The sequence below is a fragment of the Lissotriton helveticus genome (assembly GCF_964261635.1).
Source record: "Lissotriton helveticus chromosome 1_1 unlocalized genomic scaffold, aLisHel1.1 SUPER_1_unloc_67, whole genome shotgun sequence".
NCBI classification, from domain to species: domain Eukaryota; kingdom Metazoa; phylum Chordata; class Amphibia; order Caudata; family Salamandridae; genus Lissotriton; species Lissotriton helveticus.
Genome location: NW_027611711.1, coordinates 645,511 through 672,646, shown reverse-complemented (window position 1 = coordinate 672,646; position 27,136 = coordinate 645,511). Strand labels below are relative to the sequence as shown.

The window sequence follows — 27,136 nt, the reverse complement described above, 5'->3', positions numbered from 1 at the left end:
CAGGTTTCTGACTTTACTGACACGTTGAGGTGGAGTTCCCATTTCCTCCGGCCACCATAAGGGGGACCACAGAGGCTGAATACTTCCAAAAAGCATGACCTCCGTCTTAGATGAATTAAGTTTTAAGCAGTTGGAAGCCATCCAACTGCTGATAGCCCTCATGCCGTCCTTGAAGTTTGCTGCAACCTCGAGTCCATTTCTATGTATGGATAGTAGCAACTGGGTATCGTCGGCATATGTTGTTAGGTTGATGTTGTAAGCTTTAATTACCCTCGCTAAGTCCGAAACATAGATATTAAAAAGGGTCGGACTTAGCGAGGAACCCTGAGGGACTCCACAAGGAAGGCTGAAAGTAGGAGAAGTGAAAGTGCCTAACTTAACTGCCTGTTTGCGGTCGGCCAGAAAAGATGAAATAAGGTCTCTGGCCTTGTGTTTAATACCGATGGCCTCGACACGGCCGATCAGAGTAGAATGATCGACCGTGTCGAAAGCCTCCGACAAGTCCAACAGAATCAGGACAGCCTGTCCGCCATTATCCATCGTGGTCCTTATTTCATCTGCCGCCTTGATCAAGGCAGTTTCTGTCCCGTGACCTTGTCGGAAACCGAACTGAGTATCATTTAAGAGGTCATTGTTTTGAATGTAGTCAGACAGTTGTTTATTCATGACAGATTCAAAGATCTTAGCTGGGAGCGGTAGGGATGCAATAGGACGATAGCTGGAAGGTAATGAAGGATCAAGAGACGTTTTTTTGAGAAGTGGTCTGATTACCGTATTTTTCCAAATAGTGGGGTAAGAACCTGTTGAAAACATAATGTTACAGATGTGTGTCAGAGGTAGAGTGATGATTTCTGGAATAGTGTTGAGTATGGAGGGGTGACAGGGGTCCAGTGGGGAACCAGATTTGATTGACAGAATTAATTTGTGGGTGTATTGTGAATGTATCCTAGTGAATTCCGTGAGAGCAGTAGAGACCGAGTTTGTCTGAGTATTTGGAGAATCCGTATTGTTGGAATTTGGGGTGAAATCCTTAAATATAGATGTGACCTTATCAGAAAAGAAGTCAGCCAAATTGTTACAAAGTGTTTGGGATGTTTCGAAAGGAGGGTTGGGTGGTTCGGCAAGGTGGTTTACGACTTCAAACAATTTCTTCATGCTGCATTTAGCTTGATCTATTTGGGTGGTGTAATAGATGTTTTTTTCTGTTGCTATGCTCTGCTTGTAGTTATGAAGTGCAGCTTTGTATGTTGTTTTGTCTGAGGAATTGTAGTGTTTGCGCCAGTGGCGCTCAAGGTTGCGACAATGTTGTCGTAGAAGTCTAAGATTTTCAGTAAACCATGGGGCTGAAGGGGTCTTCCTGTTATGTTTGGAAGTTCTGGAAGGAGCAAGTATGGAAAATGCCCCTTCCAGAATGGAGGTGTATCTAGTGGCTGCATTATTGGGGTCGATTTCATTATCTATATCCATGAAGGCATCAGTGAGAATCTGAATGAGTTGGTTGTAATCTAAATTTTTCCAGTCTCTAGTGGTTCGGTAGGAGTTCTGAGAGGTATTTTTAGAAGCTATCGTTTTAATTTTTATGTCAAATAGAATGGCAAAGTGATCTGACCATGTTAGAGGAAAAATGTTGTTCTTGATGATATAAGGATTGTTGGTAAAAATACCATCAAGCGTATGTCCTGCCTTATGAGTAGGAGCGGTTATCAGTTGTTCAAGATCTACAGAGAGCAGATCATTAATAAGCTGGTCGGTGTCTTTGTCAGTTTGGGATTCGAGATGAAAATTAAAATCTCCCAAGACAGTGAAATGTTTGTGGTCCACGGCTAACTCACTCAGTTGATGGAGTTTGTTTGATCTCCTAGTACCCACACGCTATTCTTTATTTAGAAATGACAGAATTGACAACGTTGGGGGAGGTATTGCAGTCATCTTCAGAAAATCCCTTCAACTTAAGGCTTTTCCTAACAGCTCCTTCCTCACTTTTGAATGCCTATCCCTTGAACTTCAATTGCACCACCGCTCACCCCTCAGATTCCATGCCATTTACCGCCCGTCTTGTAGCAGCCCCTCGTTTATGGAGGAACTCACGGACTTCATTAGCGACCAATACTCGCAAAGTGACAATCAGATCTTCGTGGGTGACTTCAATCTCCACTGGGGCTCGTCTCAAGACTCTTCTGCGAATTTGCTGGCCACTTTCCTTTCTGCAAACGATCTTATCCAACACTGCACAGAAACAACACTCTCTAAGGGCTCAATCCTGGACTAGGGTAATTTCAAAAACAGGCATGCTTACTACCCCTACCCCTATTCATGTAGACTCGTCTGACCACCTCCTCATCCCATTCTCCCTTCACCTATCACACTCTATAACTCTCGGCCAACCTAAAAGGGCTACCTCCTGGTTCCGTGACACTAAAAATATTGACCTTGCTACCCTCTGTGAATCAGCTTTGCTATCACTTCCAAGGCTAGACCCGAACCTAGATGTTAACAAACTCACCACTCAATGCCTCACAGTCCTTGCAGTCGAAATCAATAACGTCGCTCCCCTCCAAAGCAAAAAGAAAAGGCCCACTCCCTCAGCACCTTGGTTCAACAAATCCCTCTATGAAGAAAGGAAGTACCTAAGATTCCTGGAGAAACAATGGAGACAAGCGCCCTCCACCTATAATTTGGCCACGCTTCGTTCAGCAAGATCCGAGTACCACAAGCACATCTTCCTTGGAAAAGGGACGCACTTCAGAACCCTCCTCGACTCACCCAAAAATAGACCCAAAAAACTATTCGATCTCATCAAGAATCCAAACTGCTCACCCCCAACCTCCAAGTTGGATTCTACAAAGAAAGCAGCGGAATTCGCTATATTCTTTGACGAAAAAGTGAAATCACTTGTGGATCAGGTCAGTCATCCTACCCCTCCAGAGGAGCGCAAATCCTTGCCATTTGGCAGAACTTTGACCCCATCTCCGAAGATGCCCTCCTCAAATGCATCCTCGAAACAAGGCCCTCTAACCATTCTCTTGACCCCGTCCCTAGTGCCATTGACTTCTATACCCATTCTCTGTCCTATTGGACCACTTTGGTTAACCTCTCCCTCTGTCAAGGGTCCCTTCCTGTTTCCTTCAAAACTGGGTAGGTCACCCCTCTGCTTAACAAACCCACTGCTAATGCGAACGACCTCAACTTCCGCCCCATCACTAACCTACCTTTTCTAGCAAAAATCACATAAAGATGTGTAGCGAAACAACTCTCTCATCATATCAAGGACAATGATATTCTTGACATGTTCCAGTCCAGCTTCATTCAAAACTGCAGCGCTGAAACAGCCCTGCTGCAAGTGATTGATGACGTGCTTAGGATACTCGATTCTGGGGAGTCTTGTCTTCCTATTCTCTTTGACCTTTCTGCAGCCTTTGACACTGTCAATCACAACACTTTCCTTAACGCTCTTCAACAGAGAATGGGCATGGAGGGCACTGTGCTTAAATGGTTTGCTTCCTTCCTCTCTGATAGATCCCAAATGATCAAAATAGCGAATAGTCTTTCATCTCCTTTGGCGGTAGGTCAAGGTATTCCTCAAGGCTCTATACTTGCACCCACATTGCTCAATCTCTATTTAGAACCATTGGGAAATCTCCTAAGCAAATCCAGGATCCACTATCATCTCTATGCGGAAGACACTCAAATCTACCTCAAGGCTGCCTCCATTCACGACCTCTACATCCTAAGCTCTACTCTCGACTCCATTCAAAACTGGATGTTAACTCATCAACTGATTCTGAATCCCTCTAAAACTGAATTCCACCTCCTCCCCTCCTCACTTTCTCCTCCCCCGGTTCAATCATGGATGGGTCAGATGAATCTACTTAACAATAAACTCATCATTGTTGACAGCGCAAAATCCCTTGGTGTTATACTTGACACAAAACTCGATATACTCTCCCACATAAATTCCATTGCAAAGTCTGCTTGATACCAACTATGCCTTCTTTGGGGGATATGTCGCTTCTTCCCGGAGCATGATCTTAAAACCCTAGTCCAATCGCTGGTCCTCTCATGACTGGACTACTGCAACTCTCTTCTTACTGGCCTCCTCAAATCCCACCTGTCCCCCCGTAAATCTGTTCTCCATTCAGCAGGTGGTTTCATATATGGGGCCAAAAGAAGCGACCACATCACACCCATTTTATCCACCCTCTGTTGGCTTTCCATTGAGGCAAGATCTATCTACAAGACTGCCTGTATCACCCACAAAGCCTTGCATTCCTCCTCTCCTCACTACCTGGTGAATAAACAAACTCTCTGGAGGCTCTAGACCATCACGTAATGCGAAAAATCTATTGCTTGAACCTCCCACTTTCAAGAAGGAAAGGTCGATGGCCCAATCCTTTTCTGGCAACGCGGTGAGAATCTGGAACTCACTTCCGCCTCAGCTCCGGACTACCACCTCTTCCCAGGCCTTCAAATCTGACCTCCAAAGCTGTCCTCCTTCAAAGACACTTCCAAATGTAATTCACGCCCTCTCTATTATCTGAAGGAAGACCTTCCATTATAGGAAATTCTGTTCTACATGACTATAGAAGTGTCTTCTCAGTGTGTTCTTGTGGTTTGTGTGCCTGCCATTTATTGCAGTATTATACTTCTACCTGTATTGTCTTCTCTTTTGTAACATGCACATGTCACTTTTCCTCGTGCAATGTATCGTTTTCTACCTCTTGTATTTTATTTTGATTGCTTTTGATACATGCACAAGTGCCACCATTGCCTCATGTAACGTAGCGTTTGTTCTTGGGTTTTGAGTATCGGCCATTTATTGCAGTATTATACCTCTACTAGTACTTTGTATGCTTTTGAAACATACACGTCACTTTTTTCCTCTTGTAACGTACCATTTGCTACCTCTTGTATTTTGTTTGCTCTTGATACCTGCACAATTGTCCCTATTGCCTCATGTAACGTACCGTTTGCTTTTGTAACATGCTGACTTGTAATCTTCTCCTCATGTATCAGTTCTGTTCCTTTTGTGAAGCGCTCTGACACCTTCGGGTAAAGTCCGTGCTATATAAAAACGCATAAAATAAATACTTTGTGGAGTATTGGCTCGGGCACGAGCAGGGGCGCGCACGTGCGTGTCTTTATCGGACACTTTGTGCTGATAAGCACCACCTCTCTCACTGTGCATTTTAATGCCTGTGTCTCAAACCCCTTCAGGCTCCATTCTCTCCTCCATCCCTACTTCTCTCGTCACACACTTCCATACATGCCAACATTTTAGGACAGGGACGTGGGAGATTTAAAATAAAAATCGAGAGAATAAAAATTCCCCATTGACTTCCATTGTAGAAAATGCAATTTGAGGCGTCCATTGGCATGCATGCACTTCAACCACCCCTCCCAGCAGCTCCCTCCCTTGTCTCACCAGCCGCCCACAGCTCGGCTAATCTTGACCTTTCTCTTCTTTACATGATCTATTCATATCCCGCCGTCCCTCTCACAGCCGGCTCAAGCTCTCCCTGTATCCCCCTCCATCCCTCTCACCTCCGGCTCAAGCTCTCCCTGTATCTCCCTCCATCCCTCTCACCTCCGGCTCAAGCTCTCCCTGTATCTCCCTCCATCCCTCTCACCTCCGGCTCCAGCTCTCTGTCCGCAGCCCGCTCTGTTGTTTGCTTCTCTGTCCCTTCCAGGCAGTTCGTGCGTGTCACGCCTCTCCTTTCTCCCGCCCGGAAATCCGTTTTGCGTGCCTGGCCTCGCTCTCGCTGTGCATTGCTGTTCTAGGGCGCGTGTGTGGCACGTTTGAGGGTTAGTTTTGCGTGCCAGGCCTCTGTTTCGGGTTATATTTGCGTGCCAGGCCTCGCTGCCGACTGCTGTTCTCAGTGGAGTGTGCGCCATGTTTAGGGTTAGTGAACTTAATTGACAATAATCCAGGCGAACAAAGGAATTCCAGCGCCAGTTGCCAATTTGAATACTTTACAACCCGGATTTGGACCTGCACTTGCTTCGGTGGTTCACCGTCGCCATCCCTGGAGGGCCTGGTCTGCTCGGGTTTCAGGGACTCTGGTGTTGGCCTCTAACGCAGCCTGTGTATGTGCTATTTCCTAGGTATGTGAAGTGTTTGCATAGTTATGGCTGTGGGATTGCCCTCCCAGGAGGATGCCTCCAGAGAAGCAGGTGGAGCCAATACGGTTTTCTTTTCAATATTTTTTATTTATGCAAAAAAAAACCTATACTTTTGAAAATCGTTCCCAAATCCTCCTGTGGATTTTGATTTTTGCTTTACATAGGTGTTCAGCAAGTCTCCAGGCATTGCCAGTACTCTCAAAATCCAAGCCTGGGAAGTTACTTTGGGAAACCGGTTCAGGCAAAAATGTCAGAAATCATAGTTCAATGAGTATGAATTCAAGAAATATGTAAATGAGAAATGGTCTAATTGTCATGTGAATGAGACGTATATACCAGCACTTTTTAAAGGGGTCACATTTCTTTCTATTCTGTCATCGAAGGGAAGGTGGGGGGGTGGGAGTGAGGCTTTGATACTGAAGGCCGAGTCTGATTCGAGTTGCAAGGGCATTTCCTCTGAGATGAGATCACTTTCTCTCTCAACATTTTGTTACAGGCTTGCACCCAGAAAATTAGGTAACGGTTTTGCTACAGTACTGGGCTTTGGTAGAGATAATTGTAGTAAAATGTAATCCTCCAAAACGAAATGGTTAAGGCATTTTTTTCGGAGGACCATATACAATCACCAATATCTGAATCAGACCTTAGCTTTGCAGGCTTGGGGGACGCACTGGCATGGCAGCTGCACTACTGTACAGATCAAAACTATTTTTCATTATCCACAGCCAGGGAATAATACCTCATCCAAGTCTCCTTAGTTGTGTCATCATCAGGATTCGACATGGCACGCTCTGATTATGTAACACCAAGGAGAACAAAGCCCCAGACGACTGGTCTTCCCTTTCATGCGTAAGGCCATCAGGAGCGAATATTCCTGTAACTTGTGTGCTTATCAAACCAGCCTCGACGTCCAAAAGCCTAAGAATTGGCCTTTTTAAAGTGTTAAGAGGGGATTATCCACAGGTAAACATCACAGGATTTACCCAAATTCTTACAGGTTGGATTTAGGGCCTGGAACGTCCATGGAAGGGGGGGGCTCGATTGCTAGCAGTTGAGAATAAGCCAGTGGAATGTCCTGAGTCCACCAACTATGTAGTGGAATGTCCAGGAATTTTGATTCATGTACATGAGATTGAGGCTGCAGAATATCCAGGTATCCCAGTTCTGACTGATACTTTGAGACTCTGGAATTTGTAAGGGGACCGGTACTAGCCGGTAGGGCGTAGGCACCTGGATATTGGGTGTACGTGAGACTGAAGTGTAATTTTCAGGGGTCTCTATTCTTATAAGAGAGACAGTAAGTAAGTAATTCTTTATTGTTTTAGGTTAATAAAAACCGTTACAAAAAGAGCAATAAAACAATCTCATAAGAAGTTTAAAAGACCTTAAAACAGAAATTCATAATTAATCGAATAGTAAAGATAAAAAACAGTAATGCCCCGGAGGGAAAAATGTTCAGGGCACTTGGTCCTGTCCCGGGTTTCCACTTAGGCAAGTGCCTGGGTTATTTGTTTCCGTTCCGCTAGTTTCAGAAATTTAACTAGCTTCCCGTTTAGTGGCGGGAGGCCAGGATCAAAACAAGCGAGGACAGCTTGTCTGCATGAGCGGACTCCTAGTTCGTTGAAAGCTGTTTTCAGCAGAGCTACTCTTTCCTCATTCAGCCTCGGGCAAATGCACAATAAATGTTCCAAATCTTCAGTTCCTGTTCCGCAGAGCCGGCATTTGGTCCCGTGTTTCTGCCTCAACCATGGTGGTAGATGAGGAATGGCGGGTAGAATCCCCAGCCTGTGTTTGAAAAAGGCCTCTTTTGTTTTCCAGCCATACCCCAGACCAAAATATGCTTGGAGCCCCGGTGATCTGTATGTGCACAAGGTCATCCAGGCATGACGCCTATGAGAGAGCAAAGCTTTGTCCTCCACATGCGATTGTCTCTTTAGACTCCTGTTCACTATGCGCTTGAATTGCGCATGTGATACAGGGGTCTCCCAAAGGTCTTTCAGTCCTGTGATGGACAAGGACTCCTCTAGGTATTTTTTCGCCGGCATTCGTGGTGTTGTAAGCATGTCTTGCCAGAGCTGTCGGTTCAGGGTGTTTTCGTGAGAATTCTTTAATTTGTGCCAGCACTTGATGTATGAGGCTCTTCGAGCAAGCGTTTGGCACGTCAGCCCGAATTCCAGCCGAATCTGGGCCTGCGAAGTATAGGATGGTAGATTAAAAAGAAGTCTGTAGGCCTTTGAAATGGTTGTGTCCAGAAGTTTAGCATCAATTCCTCTTAGAGCCTCGCTGCCATACGTGATTGATGACTCTATTTTAGTTTTGGCTACTCGTAATAGTGGAAGTAGAGTCTCACCAGTCAGATTGGTCTTTAGCTGTTTCAATGAAAGGAAAAATTACACTTCTATAGCGCATAACTACCCGGAGGCCTCGCAGCGCTTTAGACTGATTACTGTGTCGGGCCAACGGGTACTTAATACGCTTTTGTAAACAAGTGAGTCTTCAAGGCCTTCCTGAAGGACAGTAGGTTGCTGTTTTCTCTCAAGGTAAGAGGCAGAGAGTTCCAAAGCCTTGCCGCTGTGTGGGTAAAGGAACTCCCGCCCCATCTGGCCTTTTTAATTTTGGACGAGGTTGCCAGATGCAGTGAACCAGAGCGGAGAGCTCTGGAGGGGGTGTAAGGTAACACTAGAGAATGCAGAATAGCAGGGCCTGTTCGATGGAAAGATTTGTGCAAGATGCACATGGCCTTAAACTGCGTTCGAGCAGCCACAGGGAGCCAGTGGAGTTCTTTTAGAGCCTTCCTGGCTGATTGCCAGCGAGGGATGTTGAACAGCAGTCGGGCGGCACAGTTTTGGGTGACTTGGAGCCTGTTGACCACTGCTGCAGGGGCTCCCAGATATAACACATTTCCATAGTCCAGGCGAGAAAGTATAAGGGCCTGCACCATGACCCTCCTCGCCTGGATTGGGAGCAGAGGGAGCACTTTGCGGAGCATTTTCATCAACCCGACGCAAGTGGAGGCAGTTTTACTGGCTTGAGCTGAAAAATCCAGTGCTTTGTCGAGCCAGATTCCCAGGCTCTTTATCAGGGGTTTAGGGGGAGGGGGGGCACCGAGACACGAGGGCCAGATGGAAATTAAGTTGGTCAAAGAAGGATTGCCCAATAACATGATCTCGGTCTTCTCCCCATTGAGTTTGAGGTGGGAAGATTGCATCCACTTAGCAACAGCCTCTAGACAGGGGCCCAAGATGTTAGATGAACCCTCCGAGTGGTCCAGGGAGACCACCAGTTGGGTATCATCTGCGTATGTGATAATCCGCACGCCAAACGGGTGGACTATCTCCTCCAGAGGCTGCATGTAAATGTTAAAAAGGGTGGGGCTCAGGGAGGAACCCTGAGGAACACCACAGCTAAGCGGATGCTTAGATGATACCACCTCACCCTCAAACACCCGAAAGAATCGCTCGTCCAGGAAGGAGGTCAGCCAAGCAAGGGCCGCGCCCGACACACCCATGCTCTTCAAACGATGTAATAATGTGGCATGGTTAACTGTGTCGAACGCGGCACTTAGATCGAGCAGTATAATGGCTGTTTTTCCTCCCTGGTCCATTATGGCTCTAGCTGCCTCCGTTACTGCCAGAAGGGCAGTTTCAGTACCATGCTGAGGGCGGAACCCCGTCTGGGAGACACGTAGTAGATTATTAGACTCCAAATAATCCACTAAGACCTTATTGACATGTCTTTCCACCAGTTTACTCATCCATGGGAGCAGCGAGATGGGACGAAAGTTGGACAGGTTGTTCTGATCCAAGTTCGGTTTTTTCAACAGTGCCCTCACCATCGCACACTTCCATGGGGCTGGAACGGAGTTAGAAGTGATGGAGGTGTTAAGGACATCTAAGATGTACGGACGGATAGTATCAATCACTTTAACTAAGGCCTGCGGAGGAGCCGGGTCATTAGGAGATCCAGAAGTGACTTTATGGACCAATTTATCCAGTATACCGAAATCCAAGAGAGGAAAGGTAACCAGAGAACAGGACAAGGGCAGATCAGGATCTGACGTGGGAGTAAGACCCGTGTCGGTTCCACCTGTTGGGAATAGGGAGTATATGGTCTGAATCTTTTGAAAGAAAAAAGTGGCGAGATTATCACATCGGGCCTGTGCACCATCTGGTGCCAGAAGCTCAGGGGGAGGAGAGATGAGAGATTTTGCGATTTAAAAAATTTCTCTATGAGCGTTCGCTGCCCGAGTGATTTTGGTTCCATAGAACTCTACTTGGGCAAGTTTTATTTCATTTTTATAGTGCCTAATTGCAGTTCTGTACTCTGAGTCCTTCAACTGAGAGCGATCCTTCCTCCAAGCTCTCTCCGCTTTGCGGCATCCTTGTTTCAAAGTTCTAAGAGCAGGGGAATACCAAGGAGCAACTTTGGATCTTTTTATTGCTTGCAGAGAGCCTTTCGGAAGGACTTGGTCGAGAGTATCAGAAATCCAATTATCGAAGTTAAGGGCTGCCCTATTGGAGTTACTCGTTTTCTGGGGTGGATGTTCAGAGAGGACTTGTTCCCATTTAAGGGGCGCTAAAGAGCTCCATTTCCTACCCCAGTATTTGTCCTGGGTTTGTGGTGCAGGGGGAGTACCTATGGGCCAGGTAAGGGGAATTAAAAAGTGATCGGTCCAGGGTAGTGGAATCGGTACTTCGGCAGAAAGGGTGTCTAGATTACTATAAACATGATCTAGAAGATGTCCTTTATTATGTGTTGCAAGGAACCCCTTTTGAGACAAGCCAATCGCCTGAAGATTTGAGCGGAGGCTATTGGCGGCGCCATCCAACGGATCGTCTAGGTGCAAATTTAGGTCACCCAGCAAGGTAAGATTTGCTCCGGTGAGCACCAAGTTAGCAGCTATATCCGTCATGTCAGTGATGAAATCGCCAAGGGGACCAGGTGGTCGATAAACTAAAATACCAGAGTAAGTGAAGGTATGGGAAAGTTCAAGGGCAAAGCATAGGCTCTCACAGGCTAATGTGGTAGAGGAGGTGACACGACATGTATAGATATCTCTATATATGATGGCCAGTCCTCCACCTCTACCAGACTGGCGATCCAGTCGTTTGATGGTATAACCCTACGGAATGGCCCATACTGATGCTGGGTCATTTTGTAACTGGAGCCATGTCTCGGTTAGAAAGAGGGCCTCGGGGTTAAGCTCCTCAATCAATAACGCCAGTTCCGTATGGTGTTTGGGCAGGGACCGGCAGTTGAGGAGAAACATATTCTTGTTGTGTGTGGAACAATGTATGGCTGGAGTCAAAGAAGATGGACACCAGTGACATGATTTACAGGCGGCGTTTATAGTGTAAGGAAGGACCGAATGTAGACAGAGTGGGTCAACTATGGGTCGTAATGAATGCAAAAAGGAAGCGCTGTAACAAATATGATGTCCTACCATTATGCCGAGCCAGAAGCTAGAAGCGTCTGGACGCGGACTGGCGCAGACTGGCTTCTCTTTGGCGCCTCTTCGGCGCGTTCAAGGCGCTACCGCTGCGCGTCACCGCTGCGCGTAAAAACTACAACCTAAATAGATTAGGAGGTGGGGTGAGACTAGACCGTCATGATCGGTAACATGGCTGCCCAACTCGGAACAAACCGGAAGTGCGAGCGCTGTACCTCCCTCCACGCAATCAGCATGAAATTGCTGCGGTGGACCGGGGAGTAGCGCGCCAGAACAGGTAATAACAATTTGTACAGTTTTAAAATGTCACAGGTTAAAAGTTTCACAAGATAACACAACTAGCAGCAAATGCGTCTGCAGTACACCCGCTTGCGCGACTAAATTTGTAATCAATCTGTCGAGCGCCTGAGTGTCCAACCCTTTTGTAGTCAGGGAGGTGGGGGGAGACTAGACCGTCATGATCGGTAACATGGCTGCCCAACTCGGAACAAACCGGAAGTACGAGCGCTGTACCTCCCTCCACGCAATCAGCATGAAATTGCTGCGGTGGACCGGGGAGTAGCGCGCCAGAACAGGTAATAACAATTTGTACAGTTTTAAAATGTCACAGGTTAAAAGTTTCACAAGATAACACAACTAGCAGCAAATGCGTCTGCAGTACACCCGCTTGCGCGACTAAATTTGTAATCAATCTCAATGTCACGGCTATTAGCATGCCTTTCCTCTTGATGGCCTCTAATTGGTTTTGGTAGCGGCCACCTTTATCGACTTGGATCCCAAGATATTTATATTCAGAGCAGTTTGAGATTGCATCTGAACCAAGCGTCCAAGTATACGACTTTTTGCTTCTGGTTATAGAAAGAACTTTTGTTTTACTAATGTTCACTTCTAGTTGGTTTTCGACGGCATAACCATGAAGCGTGTTGATAAGGTTTTGAAGGCCAACTTTCGTGTGACTGACCAGAACCACGTCGTCAGCGTAGGAGATGCTGGACAGCCCTTTGCCTCCTAACCGCGGAGCATGCGAATTGCAGGCATCTAAGGCGGGTGGCAGGTCGGCTGTAAAAAGATTGAAAAGAGTTGGAGCTAACACGCACCCCTGTTTTAGGCCCTTTGTGGTCGGAATGCGCCTAGAGAGGTGCGAGCCGTTCCCAAGCTTTACCTGGACCCATGTGTTTGTATGCAACTCAATCAAAAGGTTTAGAAGAGGCAAGGGAATCCCCCAAGAGGCCAGTTTTTGCCATAGGATTTCTCGGTTGACATTGTCAAAGGCCGCTTTAAAGTCCACAAAGCAGAGGTGGAGAGCCTGCTTGGTCGCTCTTGCCTTGTCAATGAGCAACGAGATGGCAATCAAGTTGGATGTTGTCCCCATATCTTTGCAGAACCCCGTTTGGCTGGATGGTATTAAGCTTTGGTTTGCAGCCCATTCTCGCAGATGGATCAATAGGAGTCCTGCAAAGTATTTGGCCTCAACGTCAAGGAGTGCAATCAATCGGTAGTTTTTTGGAAGAAGTCTGTCCCCAGCCTTATAGATCGGTGAGATGATCGAGCCCCTCCATGAAACGGGAAGGCACCCAGAGTTGGTGACAAATGAATAGAGGGGGATCAATTTGTCGGCCCAGTAATCAGGTTCAAGTTTGAAGAGGGCCGGGGGAATACCATTTGGTCCGGCTGCGCCGTCTTTTCTACCTTTGGAGATTAGTTTCCTGATTTGAGCCGCAGAGGATAATAGAATGAAGTCTTCACTTGGTGAGCGAATTTGCGGTTGTCTGTCACCCAGAAAATTGAGAGGCCCCCTTGTTTTCCTGTCCTGGCAATTAAAATGTTCATCAAGAAATAATTCCCAAGAAGATTTCGATATGTGTGATGTTATGCCGCTGATTTTTGGATTTAGCAGTTTGTTTATAATCGCCCAGAACTGGGCGCTGTTGTTGCCCATGGATGCATGATGGAGTTTGGCCCAGAAGTCGACGTCGTTAGCCCTTTTGATTGCCCATTTCAGTTTTTTGATATCCGCTCGGTGCTTGCGAATCCCTGCTAGCAGCATTACATCCCCGGACTTTTCTTTAGCAATCTTAAAGCTTTATTAATCGCTTTTTTGTGGGATTTCATAGCCAGTTTATGGGTGCCCGAGATCTTCCTTGTAGCACCCTGTGCTGGTTGTGGAAAATGCCGTACAGTTGTCGAATAATTGTTCCCAAACTCCATCATAAATTGTTCCCAGCCTGCTACTATATTGCCGGAAGGATAGTTGGCGGCGGTCAGTTGGGTTTTTGCCGCTAGAAGTACCTCCGCAGTATTTGCTACTGACGTTTTAATACGTTTAAGGTTGATGGTGTAACTGTCCTGCGGCCCAGTAGCGTTTAGAAGAATATCGTCTGGGAAGGCTCCTAAACTGACCTCTTGAGGGCGATGGTCGCTTTCACCCTTGTCTCCTAAGTTATAGCCCAAAACGTGATGAAATAGCGTGAGGGAGACTAACGTGTAATCAATAAGAGAGGTAGTAGTGCCTGAGATGAATGAGGCCACAGATGGTGAATCCTTTATGAATCTTCCGTTTAAGACCCTCAGGCCCATGTGTTCTAGGTCTTCCAGTAGTGCCTTTGCTGCCTTTGAAGCCTTGCACTGACTGCTAAATAATTGGTTCGGGATATCCCAATGATAAGACTGTGCCTGAATATCGTTATTTGCTGAAGTCCCCAGAATGCACTGATTGAAGTCTCCAGACAAAATTAAATTTGGGGCTGTTCGGATGTTCATGACGTTGTATAAGTGGTCTGTTAGGATTTTCCCCTCCTTTCCCTTGTTTTTTGGGTTGATGTAGGTGTTAGTCAGCTGTACCACTTTTTTCTTGCCCCCGAAGTTAAGTAGTACCTCCACTGTGTTTATGGCCAAGGAAGTTGTGCTGAGAGCCCGAGCATAACCAATCGTTGATATTTTGAGATAGGTTACTAGGCCTCCTGACAGACGACCAAACTTGCTTTACCTTGCGGCTGGGGAATGGTGACAAGTATAACCCTCTAAATGAATAGGCTCTTCCAGCCATGTTTCCTGTAGGAGGATAATGTCAAATGATTTGACATATTGTAGGAAATCAGTATCTGCTGCTTTGTTGTGGAGCCCATTGATGTTCCAAGAGCATAGGTCCATGTGCGGTGCCTCCATACGCGGATCTCTCTCTGTTTGGTAACCTTGTCATAAAGAATTTCCTTGTGATTGAAAAGGTCCTTGTGAATTACATATCCTGATGAGCCGGTGTTCAATTGTGCGATACGTGTTAGTAGGCCTTGAGATATTTTGCGTGGGTATCGCCTGTGGTTATAAGAGAGACAGAGGCTTTGGTTGTTGTGGGGGCTTAGTGTCTAAGGATGAGATCGAGGCAGTGTGGTGTTAAGAGGTAGGTGCAAATGAGGCTATGTAACATCTAAAAGCCTCTTTTTGTGCAAATGGCGAAAAGTAGCCTCTGTATGATTCAAAAATGGCTTAAATCTAAGCTGGAAGAAGACATTCCACAGAAGGGCATGGGACCTTTTGGCTTGTGGGAGCACACCATACAAAACAATTGGCCTCTGTTTATTGTTTTATACCCTTGAATAACATGGAAAATCATTGGGTCCACCTTTGTTTTGTCCTCAATTCTCCCTTGGAAGCTCGTTCAGAAATCCTCTGCTTCAAATCCTGGGGAGATTTGGCAAAGGACTTTGCTCAGTGCACATCTGAACGTTGCATTCACGCCTCCCCTGCAACCTGAAACCACTGAAAATACTGTATCATTAAATAGGCACACAGTAGAAGTGATTTTGGGGAGATGGTTATTAAACACCAGCAAGAAGAGTAGATCTTGTTTAAACCTTGAGTGGTCGCCTTCATTTAATGAACGAGAATGGTTTCTTCTGTAATATGTACAGTCACCGTTTGCCTCCATCTTAGACCGGGAGATGGGGCATCTTTACTTACACTGTTTAATTAAAATGTTTAAACTTTATTAATCTCTAGTTAAATTGGAATGACAGCTTACAGTACACAATGTGAACGTTCTGAATATTTTTGACTGACATACTTTGCAGTCAATAACCATCTTTTTTTTTCTCAGGGAAAAAGAATGTTCAGCACATTTTACGAACACTTATAAGAACGCAGCGGTTTGAGCTTTTTCTCCAATTGTATGGAAGCTGTTAGTGCAAATGAGCATCGGTTAAGAGAGCCGGCCAGAACTGGGTCGCCATATTGAATAAGCATATGCAATGCAATAGGTCTCGCATTTACGCTTGCGCGAGTTTAAGCTATTGGCATTGAACAAGCATTTGCAATACAATAGGTGTCGCATTTACGCTTACGCGGGTTTAAGCTATCGGCATTGTAAATAACAATGTGTTTTATTTATGTTTTGGTAAAAAAAATGCATTGTCATTAACAATGCCAATAGCTTAAACTCGCAGTAAATGCAAGACCGATTGCATTGCAAATGCTTGTTCAATATGGCGTCCCAGTTCTTGCCAGCTCTCTTAACCAATGATCATTTGTACTAACAGCTTCTGTACAATTGGAGAAAAAGCTCTAACTGCTGCGTTCTTACAAGTGTACGTAAAATGTGTTGAACATTACTTTTTCTCGCTGAGAAAAAAAAGATGGGTATTGACTGGAAAGTATGTCTGTCAAACATTTTCAGAACGTTCACATTGTGTACTGTAAGCTGTCATTCCAGTTTAACTATAGATTAATAAAGTTTAAACATTTTAATTAAGCAGTGTAAGTAAAGATGCCCCATCTCCCGGTCTAAAATGGAGGCAAACCGTAACTGTACATATTGCAGAAGAAACCATTCTTGTTCATTAAAGGAAGGAGACCACTCAAGGTTTAAACAAGATTTACTCTTCTTGCTGGTGTTTAATAACCATCTCCCCAAAATCACTTCTACTGTGTGCCTATTTAATGGTACAGTATTTTCAGTGGTTTCAGATTGCAGTGGAGGCGTGAATGCAACGTCCAGATGTGCACTGAGCAAAGTCCTTTGCAAAATCTCCCCAGGATTTGAAGCAGAGGATTTCTAAATGAGCTTCAAGGGAGAACTGGGGACCAAACAAGGGCAGACCCAATGATTTTCCATGTTATTCAAGGGTATACAACAATAAACAGAGGCCAATTGTTATGTATAGTGTGCTCCCACAAGCCAAAAGGTCCCATGCCTTTCTATGGAATGTCTTGTTCCAGCTTGGATTTCAGCCATTTTTTAATCAGATTTGTTTATCAGTAAGGTTAAAGATAGAGAATAATGACGTTGTGTTGATTAAACGCCATGGCACGTAGCCTGAACGCAGATTTTGTAACGTAGAACGCAATTGGGACTGACCATGTTGTAACATTAGTAAGTCCTGCTCTATTATATCAATAGCAGAGGATACAATGTTGTCCAGTGAATATATTCTGGAGGACAGAGTCGTTAACCCATTGTCCACTATAAAAAGTGATTTTTCCAAATTAATACGATCAATTTCTCGTATTTTTTCTCCAGTTTCAATTTGCGTTACTTTCCAAGCTTCGTTGTAAGCAGCGTATATACCGGCGTATATTAAACGTTTTTGACGCTGTTTGCGAGGTCCCATTATGAAATCTCTCAAGGCAGCACTGCCTTCAAGTAAAGTCAAGTGTTGCTTAATTTCAGCCAGTGTGGATTTTTTTAGCCACTCGAGGCATAGTTTTCCTACACTGTATGTTGTAACTATCCCTGGATGTTGTCTCTGGGAATATCTTGGGTCTGACCTGGTCTGTTTGAACCCCTGTATTTTGTTCAGGAATCTATCTTGACAGTTATTTGTGTCTGTGGGCCAGATCAACCATTTTTTCCAAACAGGATTTGTTCTGTTTTGGTGTAAAATATGGGATACGTCTATCTCCTCATCTGTAGTGCTATTACTATCAGGTATGGGCTTTGGAATAGACGGTTTATTTAAGTCTTTTATCTTGGCTAAACCAAGACAGGTTGTTTGCTGAATGGTGTCATTCAGGAATATTATTTGTTCCGGGATCATGCAGGCTCTAAATAATGCTTCTAGACCTTGTACCTGCCATTCTTTTGTACCCCAGATGGTTTTTGTTTCAATGTTGTTTTTCCAAAATTCAAAACCAAATGTAACCATTTTTTCATAAAATGTTTCAGAATAAATCAATTTAGTATTTGTCAACATTGTTTTCATTCCTGTCTTATTTAACATTTTAAAATAAAACGTTTCTGGATCAGTTGTGTTAAACCCTGAGAAGTATGGGAATTTCTCATAAAATGTTTTCGAGCTGCCTTTTGGCGGAGTTGCACAATGTTCCCATTGGTTATAATTAAAAACATTTCTAGGACTACCAGATTTATGCAAATAGTGATGACCATAATGATTATAACAGTACATTTCTTCATATTTTGCTGAACCCTGCAAATAATCTTGTTCTGTGAATTTTGCTGATATTACTAAATCTGACATCATATTATTAATATTTTCAAAGTCCCAATCATCAGAGAAATTACTTGGTTTTCCAAAGTCACTTAATTAAACCTTGAACTGATGTGGATATTTCAGGAGCTCAATCTGGCCATAGATTTCATAATCCGTTTTGTCCCATGCTACCCCTTCCCCCCGCCCCCGGGTATTGGATTGGCTGTGATATTCACTGATGACAGTTCTCTTTTCTCGATGTGTGAGTATTTGTGAGGCTTTAGGACCAAGTTGATGTTCTGACTTGCTGTGTCCATTGTACTATATTTTCCATAAATCTACCCAAACATAAAACCATGATGAGCCAAAGCAGAAGGAAAAGTACACCTAGCACAATCCAAAATTCAATCCATGGTGAAATCAGATATGTTTCTTTGAGTTGATAAAAAAGAGTTCAGTCATTTTTTGTTTAAAACTTTTTGTTGCTGGCGTTTCTTCATGTTCACTTGGATCATCAGAAAGGTCATCGAAATTGATGAAGTAGCCAGATGCAGTTCTGTCAATTGTTGGAATTGCTTCCGGATTTTCTTTTGTCACATTAGTATAGTCTGAAGCTACATCATTGTAGACAGGTGTTTCTTGACGAACTGTTTGTCAGGTGCCGTCACCTCTGCTTGTGACGCAATTCCGCAGAGACGACAAGAGCACCCGTCCCTGTACCCACCTGACCCTCGTGGAAGGTAAGACCCAGCAGGGATGAGATGGACGCAGGGGAGGGAGCCAGGGAGTAGAGGCTAAACGATAGCGTGGAGCTGGCTGGGTATCCCGGTGTCAGCTGGAAACCAGAAAAGAACCAGATCAGATAAGGAGCCAGATCAGAAAAGAACCACCCCACAAAGGCACACACAGAACTAATATCCCTCTAGCAACTCACCAATGCATCCGGAATCGTGGTACCCAGATAAGTTCAGCTCTGGATAAGGATGGCCAAGGTGAGGCGCTCCTGCGCGTTGTACCCAAGCTCAAACCAAAAGAAAGCGCTCCTGCGCGTTACACCCAAGCTCAAACCAAAAGAAAGCGCTCCTGCGCAGGTGCAAATGAACCAAGTCAAAACTGGAAAGCAAAGCGCTCCTGCGCGTGTAGCAGGGAATAGAACGTGGTCATTCAACATGTGGCATCTCTGGTAAGTAACACAAGCTATTTACAATACTCCTGTTAGCAGAGCTATTTCCCCATGTAGCACTCCTGCGCGGTGGGGAAACCGAAGTCTTAATGAAACAAACCCAAAACAAGCACTCCTGTGCATAGGTCTTTTAACCCCCTTCAAGGCGCTCCTACGCGGCAAGGGTTAATGAAAACAAAACAAGTACAGCCCTGGATAACCCAGGAGGAAAAACAAGAAAGCGCTCCTGTGCAGCGTAGACGTGACAGCAAAACAGCGCTCCAGTGCGGTTTGCACAAACAAACAGACAGCGCTCCAGAGCGGTGTGACTCTGCAGGTAACAGACGAGTCTCAGCCCCGGCAAACAAGTCCGCGTCACAGGAGCGTCCAGGAAGGATTCGAAGCACTGAGCCGGCGGGAAACGCGATGTTTAAGCGCTTCCCCCGGAAGTGCTTCTGTGCTCCTAGGTCCGCTGCCCAGGACTAGACCGGGACTCAACTTCCGCCCGGAAGTGAGTATTCCGGCATTTCTGTGTGTGCATCTGCGGGGATGGCCGGAAGCGGCAATCGCCGCGAACCGTGACACTGTTGCAATTTGGGTTTCAAGAGGCACAAGTTCCATGGCTTTGTTGCATAGTCCTTTTTTATTTACTGCAGGTTTATCAAAAGTGATTAGTCTCTCAGTTTGAACCTCTTAGATTGTAGCAAGGTTTGGTCTTCTGCTACTTCTTGGGAGTCCACTGGGCCTACTACTTATTATTGGCCACATGATTGTGGTTTTAACAGGTCGATTGATACAACTCTGTTCTCCTTTTTACCAGCAAGGGGCGGTAGTACTACTGATCTTGTTCCGCTGGCAGCTAAGACAGGTACTGCTTTTCTGTAAGAAGGCTAAATTCCTTCTTCACCGCGATCTTCTCTCTGACTAGATCCCCAATCTTTGGAATCCAGACAGGTCTTGCTGGGACAGGTGGTTTTTCTTCAGTGGCTGTTGACTTTCACTTTATGTTACTTAGACTTCTGCTTGTTTCATTTAAGTCCTGTAAAACAGCCAAACGATCTTTGATATCAAAGGCTTTTTCTTTCACCACTGAAGTCTGACAATGTAAGTCCTGGATTTTCATTCTAGTGCCGAACAATAGTTCGTATGGAGTGATACCTTTTAGAGAATTTCTTGGCAGATTGTTAAGACTACGTTGGACACTTGTTAAATGTTTGACCCACCCATCACCCGAACCTAATACCCTCGCCGTTATAGATTGCTTTATGTCACGGTTTTTTCTTTCCACTACTGCATTTCCCTCAGGATGGAAGGAAGAAGAGTACCGCAATACAATGCCCATGCTGGTCATGGCCTCTTTGTAAGCTCGAGAGCTAAACGCAGGACCCTGGTCAGAATGTAGCACGCCAACTGCGTATGTGCCGATAAAGACTCGCAAATCTTTTATAACAGTATTGGCGTCAGCCGAGCGCTGGGTCCTACATTTTAAGTGAATCTCGTCTTAATAATTATGGGACCGCCTGTTTCCTTCTGGATTTTTGCGTATAGATAGCCTGATGCTTTCTAATAAGGGTATCTGGGCTGGTGTCTCATCTGGTTCCCCACTGCAATCTCTATTGCAGTTCTGACAATTAGTAGCAAAGTTGTAAATTTGCACGCACATCCCCGGCCACCAGTATTGTGATTGTAATTCTATTACAGATGTCAAGATCTCTTGGTGCCTCAGACGCTGTCCCATGTGTGCTTCTGGAATCAAGTAAGCCCTCTGGTTCGTTTGGAATTACTCTATCCCCCACTCCAGGGATTTGAGCAAAAGGAACGGAGTTTGCATCAATTATGTATTTATTTCCGAGTGGATAATTTAGAGGTAACGCCACATAGTTGCCTTTCATTGAGGCTTTTACTGCTAGTAGCGTTTCACCGTCTATTTGTTTTCTAGTACGCTTTTTTGTGACTACGGAAGCCAGTTGAACCGCTGCCGCTGTGGCTCTGTGAGCCAATGAATTCCCTGCAATGTGAACGCCATCACGTTGATGACTCAGTGAATGTATCACGTGAGTCTTTTGTAGTTCTTTCTGTAAAAGAACTACTTGTTCCCAAAGCTTTTTATGCTTTATTGTGGCACCAGTCTCATCTTTGTAACCGTGTTTGATCCATGTCTGCATGTCATTATTGTAAGATTGGACGCAGTAATGCGAATCACACACTATTAGTGTGGGGAATTCGCGTTCGGCATTTTCAAGCGCCACCTTTAAAGATCTTATTTCAGCTCGCTGAGCTGTACAGTTTCGGAGTGATTCAGTTTTGGTGATCATCGGTCTGAATTTACCAAAGCGCCAGCAACCTTTAACAATCGCGCACGCTGCATTGTAGGATTTTTTATCCACATCGTTGTGTTGTGCAAATCTGTCCATGTAGAGAACACAAGGAAGAGCACGTCAAGTCCAAAGACAAGGAACCTGCTCATCAAAGTAAAAAATTACAATTTCCAAAGAAGAAGGTAGCTAGTATTAAAATAAAACATGCTGAGGGTTCTGAGGACACAACTGAACAAGCATTGGAAATGCAATAGGTCTCGCATTAGGAAAGTTTGAGCTATTGGTCTTATAAATGACATTTTTTTATTTATGCGTTGTTTTTTAAAATACCTAAATTAATAGCTTTGTCATTTACAATGCCAATAGTTATAACTTTTGCAAATGTGACACCTATAGCATTTGTAATGCAACATGTTTTGTATTTACGTGACTTAGATGTATTGATATTACAAATAACAATGGTTTTTGATTTTTTAAAATAATTAATACTTAATTTATTTAATTTGTAATGGCAATAGCTTAAACTTTTGTAAATAACTTTTGTGAAGATTATGTTCAGTGTTTTTTATTGTGCCGAAATTTCAAGAAGAGAAGTGAAATATTAACATCTTTTTGTTCACATTGTGCCACTGAAGACAATAGTTAATCATGGTACTGGTGCACGTGCATAGCGCTTCGTACTCTGGGAGAGCAACGAAGCACTATACGTTTTGTCGATTCCTGAGCGCCCTTTTGGAAGTGGGTGGCTAGAAAGCGAAAGAAACCTGGTTAGGGACCAATCAGATCAGTAAATGAGGGAGGTGTGGGTCTAATGCATGCTGCTTGCTTTATCTACTTCAGAAGCATGAAAGGCAGAGCCCACTCACAATTCTGAAGCAGACTCCCTTAAAACGCATTTGGAAACTTGGTTTTCTCACTACAGTTCCCTTCTTGGTTGGTTTGCCTCTGTAGATTAGTCTGTCTCGCAATAGCGCTGCTGCCCACAAGGGCTGCGTGTTTGCATGACCCGAGTGTCGTGCGGGTTCAAGCCCTGCTGCCTTCACGGAACCGGTCAGGACCGGAGCGCTGCTGGAGTGTGGGGGCGTTCAGCAGGGCAAGGGGAGCTTTAAAAGAAGTGTGGCTACTTTTAGGAGAAGTGGCATTTACCAAAACAAAAATGCAGGACGGCCGTGAAAGAGACACGGCCGTGTGAATGTGACGGCCGTGAAACGCTCTGTGGCGGGGGAGGGGCAGTTGTGAGAGGCGACGAAAGGTAGGAAAAGCAGAGGAAATGTTGGTGCGAGTGATTTAATAATTACTATCGCCACAGAAATCCAGACTTGTAAGGAGGGGTTATTAAAAATCGGAAATGTTGATCGTTGACTAATCATGTCGTGCTCCACTGGCAGTAATACTATTTGCAATGGTACATATACACATGTAAATTTAATCATGCCTGTCTTGCCTAACGATTTTGTATCTGAGCTGGGTGGCCGTGGTAATATCAGGAGCAGAAGTGGGGTTAAACAGGTTTCTGTGAGGAACAGGGGCTCTGGTGGGAGGTCATGATGGAGCTCCAAGACTTGTATGGCAGAAATAGAGAGGGAGCATGTGTTGCGTAGGAAGCAACGGCTAGGAGAGAGAGATGTTGATAGGAGGGTTCTAATGTTTGCAGTGTGGGTTAGCTAGATGGTGTTGGTGGACCAGAGGTTCAGGCACAGGGCACGGAAGAGGTGCAAATAGGTAGACACCGGTTTGGTTTTGGCATGCCAGCTGCGAGTCCACACAGCAGCTGCCATAACAAGACAAGGAGAAACACGAGAGACGGCCTGCGGCCGTCAAAGTGAAAGTACGGCCGGCGGAGGGCATTGCTGTGGGGAGGGGGGAGGAGAAATGCGACACGGCGGGCAGGTGAGGGGGCGGAGCGGGGAGAGCGGCATGAGGGTGTGAAGCAGCCGGGGCCTTTGAAGTGAAGCTAAGCTTCACTTCAAAGGTGTGGGAGGAGTGCTGCTGGTGATTGACTGGCGATTTGATGATGTACACGCGCATTTTAGGTCAATGCGCTTGCGCATTGTCCTAAAAGCGCACGGGCACAGCATCAAATCGCCAGTCAATCGCCAGTCTAGGTAAAGCTTATTTAAGCCCCTATATATCTCGCTCCCGCTCAATGCGCATGCGCATTGAGATAGGTCGCTCGACCTAAAAACGGAGAGTGGGCCCAGACAATGCAGCAGAAGTAACCATAGTTCGCAAGATCCTGATGAATCTTCTGGAGACAGTGGACACGAATGAATACATTCAGGTGGAAACTGCAGACACCAGAGTTAGCAAACCCCATAAATTATATGAAATAACATTACGTATAGAGGGGGACAAAACTAGGAAAATAAGGGGTCTCTTTTGGGATCGCTTATCTAAAGGCTATGATATCCTGTTAGCTGAAAAAGACTGGCCACCAGAGTTTGTCAGGGAGTGCCCTCATGGCGAAGAAATGATTATGCCTGCCTTCTCAAATCATATTCCAATTCATAAAAAATACACATTTGCAAGAAAATGGGCAGTGGCCCAAGCTCCTGCATTATATAAAAATCATGTAGGATGGGATGAGGATTCTCCTCCCCACAAAATCCAGTTAAAAAGTCAACCTACTGCACAAAGGCAGTACCCAGTTAAACAAGAAGCTAAAAAGCAAGTCAGGGAGATCTTAGATCAACTTGAATATCAGGGGGTGATTGAAACATGCACCTCACAAATGAACAATCCTTTGTTTCATGTCTCCAAGCCAGATGATTCATATCGTCTAGTTTTGGACTACAGACACTTAAACTCCTGTTGCAAAACATTTGCAGTACAAAACTCACACAGTGCAGCACTAATAAATAACATTGTGCGCAAAAAATATAAAACGACATTAGATATCTCAAATGGATTCTTTTGTCAAAACATTGCACCTGAAAGCAGGTATTTGACCGCTTTCTCAACAATGGGGTCACAAAAACAATTCTGTCGACTCCCACAGGGATTCAAGAATAGCCCAGGATTATTCTCAGCAAGGGTAACAGAGTTACTACAAATATATGATGATGAGGCATTATCTTATGTCGATGACATCTATCTCACGGATGATGACCTGGAGACACACTTGAAAAGAGTGAACACCATAATACTTGGGTTCGCAGCTGAAGGGTATAAATTCAACTTTAAAAAGTCACGAATTGCTCACCTAACTGTCCTGTTTTTAGGATATGAATTATCAAGTGAAGGCAAAAGCCTAGCAGACAACTTCTTAGAGAAGTGTGCTGTACTCCAGGCACCAAAAACGCTGAAGAACTTACAATCAATACTAGGTTTCCTGAATTTCGGAAGAACATACATTCTAAATTATGCAGAGAGGGTTAAACCCCTCTACGAATTAATAAAACCTGATTTCAAACAAATCAATTGGACTCAGAAACACACAGAAATTTTAAGATCATTACAAACAGACATGCTCACTAAAACAAAACTGCAAACATGCGCAAACGAACGCAACCTTGTAATCCGAGTCATCCCAGGAAGATGCGGATACACGTACCTGACCTCTAATGAGGGAGAAACGGTACAATAGCTTATAAATCGCACTTGTACACACAAGCTGAAATGAAATTCAGTTCTACTGAAAAAATTCTAACTGCGGTTCAAACTGCTGTAGCAAAAGAAAGAGCCCTAGCCCAAGGCAAGAGCATATCTGTATTATTAGCAGTATCAGCTCTTGAGGCAGTAACAAGACCACGCATTCCGAATGCTGTGGCATTAGATCCATAATGGATACAATGGAAAATTCTATTGCTGCAGAAGAAACATGCATTTGATCCGAAAATGAAAAAACTAGAAAATCTGGAATACGAATATGAATATGAATATCCTCTGCCAATCGAAATTCTGCCTCTAGAACAGTACACCTGTGTAATCTACACGGACAGATTTGCACGACACTACGTTGTGGATAAAAAATGTTACAATGCAGCGTGTGCGATTGTTAAAGGTCGCTGGCGCTTAGGTAAATTCAGACCGATTATAACCAAAACTGAATCACTGAGAAAATGTACAGCTCAGCGAGCTGAAATTAGATCTTTAAAGATGGCGCTTGAAAATGCGGATCGCAAGTACCCCACACTAATAGTGTGCGATTCGCATTATTGTGTCAAGTCTTACAATAATGACATGCAGACATGGATCAAAAACGGTTACAAAGATGAGACTTGTGCCCCAATAAAGCATAAAAAGCTTCCTACAATGCAGCATGCGCGATTGTTAAAGGTCGCTGGCGCTTTGGTAAATTCAGACCGATGATCACCAAAACTGAATCATTCAGAAACTGTACAGCTCAGCGAGCTGAAATAAGATCTTTAAAGATGGCGCTTGAAAATGCCGAACGTGAATTCCCCACACTAATAGTGTGTGATTCGCATTACTGCGTCCAATCTTACAATAATGACATGCAGACATGGATCAAACATGGTTACAAAGATGAGACTGGTGCCACAATAAAGCATAAAAAGCTTTAGGAACAATTAGTTCTTTTACAGAAAGAACTACAAAAGACTCACGTGATACATTCACTGAGTCATCAACGTGATGGCGTTCACGTTGCAGGGAATTCATTGGCTCACAGAGCCACAGCGGCAGCGGTTCAACCGGCTTCCGTAGTCACAAAGAAGCGTACTAGAAAACAAATAGACGGTGAAACGCTACTAGCAGTAAAAGCCTCAATGAAAGGCAACTATGCGGCGTTACCTCTAAATTATCCACTCGGAAATAAATACATAATTGATGCGAACTCTGTTCCTTTTGCTCAAATCCCTGGAGTGGGGGATAGAATAATTCCAAACACGAACCGGAGGGCTTACTTGATTCAAGAAGCACCCATGGGAATGGGTCTGAGGCACCAAGAGATCTTGAAATATCTAATAGAATTACAATCACAATACTGGTGGCCGGGAATGAGCGTGCAAATTTATAACTTTGCAATGAATTGTCAGAACTGCAATAGAAATCGCAGTTGTGAACCGGACCAGGCAATTGCCAGGACACCTCTATTAGATAGCATCAGGCTATCTATACGCAGAAATCCAGCCGGAGAAATGCGATCCCATAAATATTAAGACAAGATTAACTTAGATGTATACCCCAGCGCTCGGCTGACGCCAGAACTGTTATAAGAGATTTGCGAGTCTTTATCGGCACATACGCAATTGGCATGCTACACTCTTGACCAGGGTCCTGCGTTTAGCTCTCGGGCTTACAAGGAGGCCATGGCCAGCATGGGCATTGCATTGCAGTACTCTAGTCCATTCCATCCCGAGGGAAATGCGGTAGTGGAGAGAAAAAAAGGGACATAAAGCAATCTATAACGGCGAGGGTATTAGGTTCGGGTGATGGGTGGGTCAAACATCTAACAAGTGTTCAATGTAGTCTTAACAATCTGCCAAGAAATTCTCTAAAAGGTATCACTCCATATGAACTATTGTTCGGTACTAGAATGATAATCCAGTGACTTTGTAAAACCAAGTACTTTCTCTGATGATTGGGACTTTGAAAATATTAATAATCTGATGTCAGATTTAGAAATGTCAGCAAAATTGAACACACATGATTATTTACAGGGTTCATCAAACTATGAAGAAATGTATTGCTATAATCATTA

The 27,136-nt window shown here is 44.6% G+C and overlaps 2 protein-coding genes across 3 annotated transcripts in view; one reads left to right on the top strand and one right to left on the bottom strand.

Annotated features, from left to right (window-relative positions):
- Window positions 1–5,705, bottom strand: part of LOC144806384 (uncharacterized) — a 74,114-nt gene extending 68,409 nt beyond the window's left edge. Inside the window, exon 1 of the mRNA XM_078672749.1 lies at window positions 5,628–5,705. The gene's annotated coding sequence lies outside the window, so the exon portion shown is untranslated. The remainder of the gene's footprint in view (window positions 1–5,627) is intronic.
- Window positions 5,706–5,884: 179 nt separating this feature from the next.
- The window catches only part of LOC144806377 (uncharacterized), a 30,487-nt gene continuing 9,235 nt past the window's right edge, over window positions 5,885–27,136 (top strand). The window contains exon 1 of one of the 2 annotated variants that reach the window (XM_078672742.1): window positions 5,885–6,084. The gene's annotated coding sequence lies outside the window, so the exon portion shown is untranslated. Of the gene's footprint in view, window positions 6,103–27,136 lie in introns of both variants that reach the window. The other variant, XM_078672741.1, reaches the window with a different exon arrangement.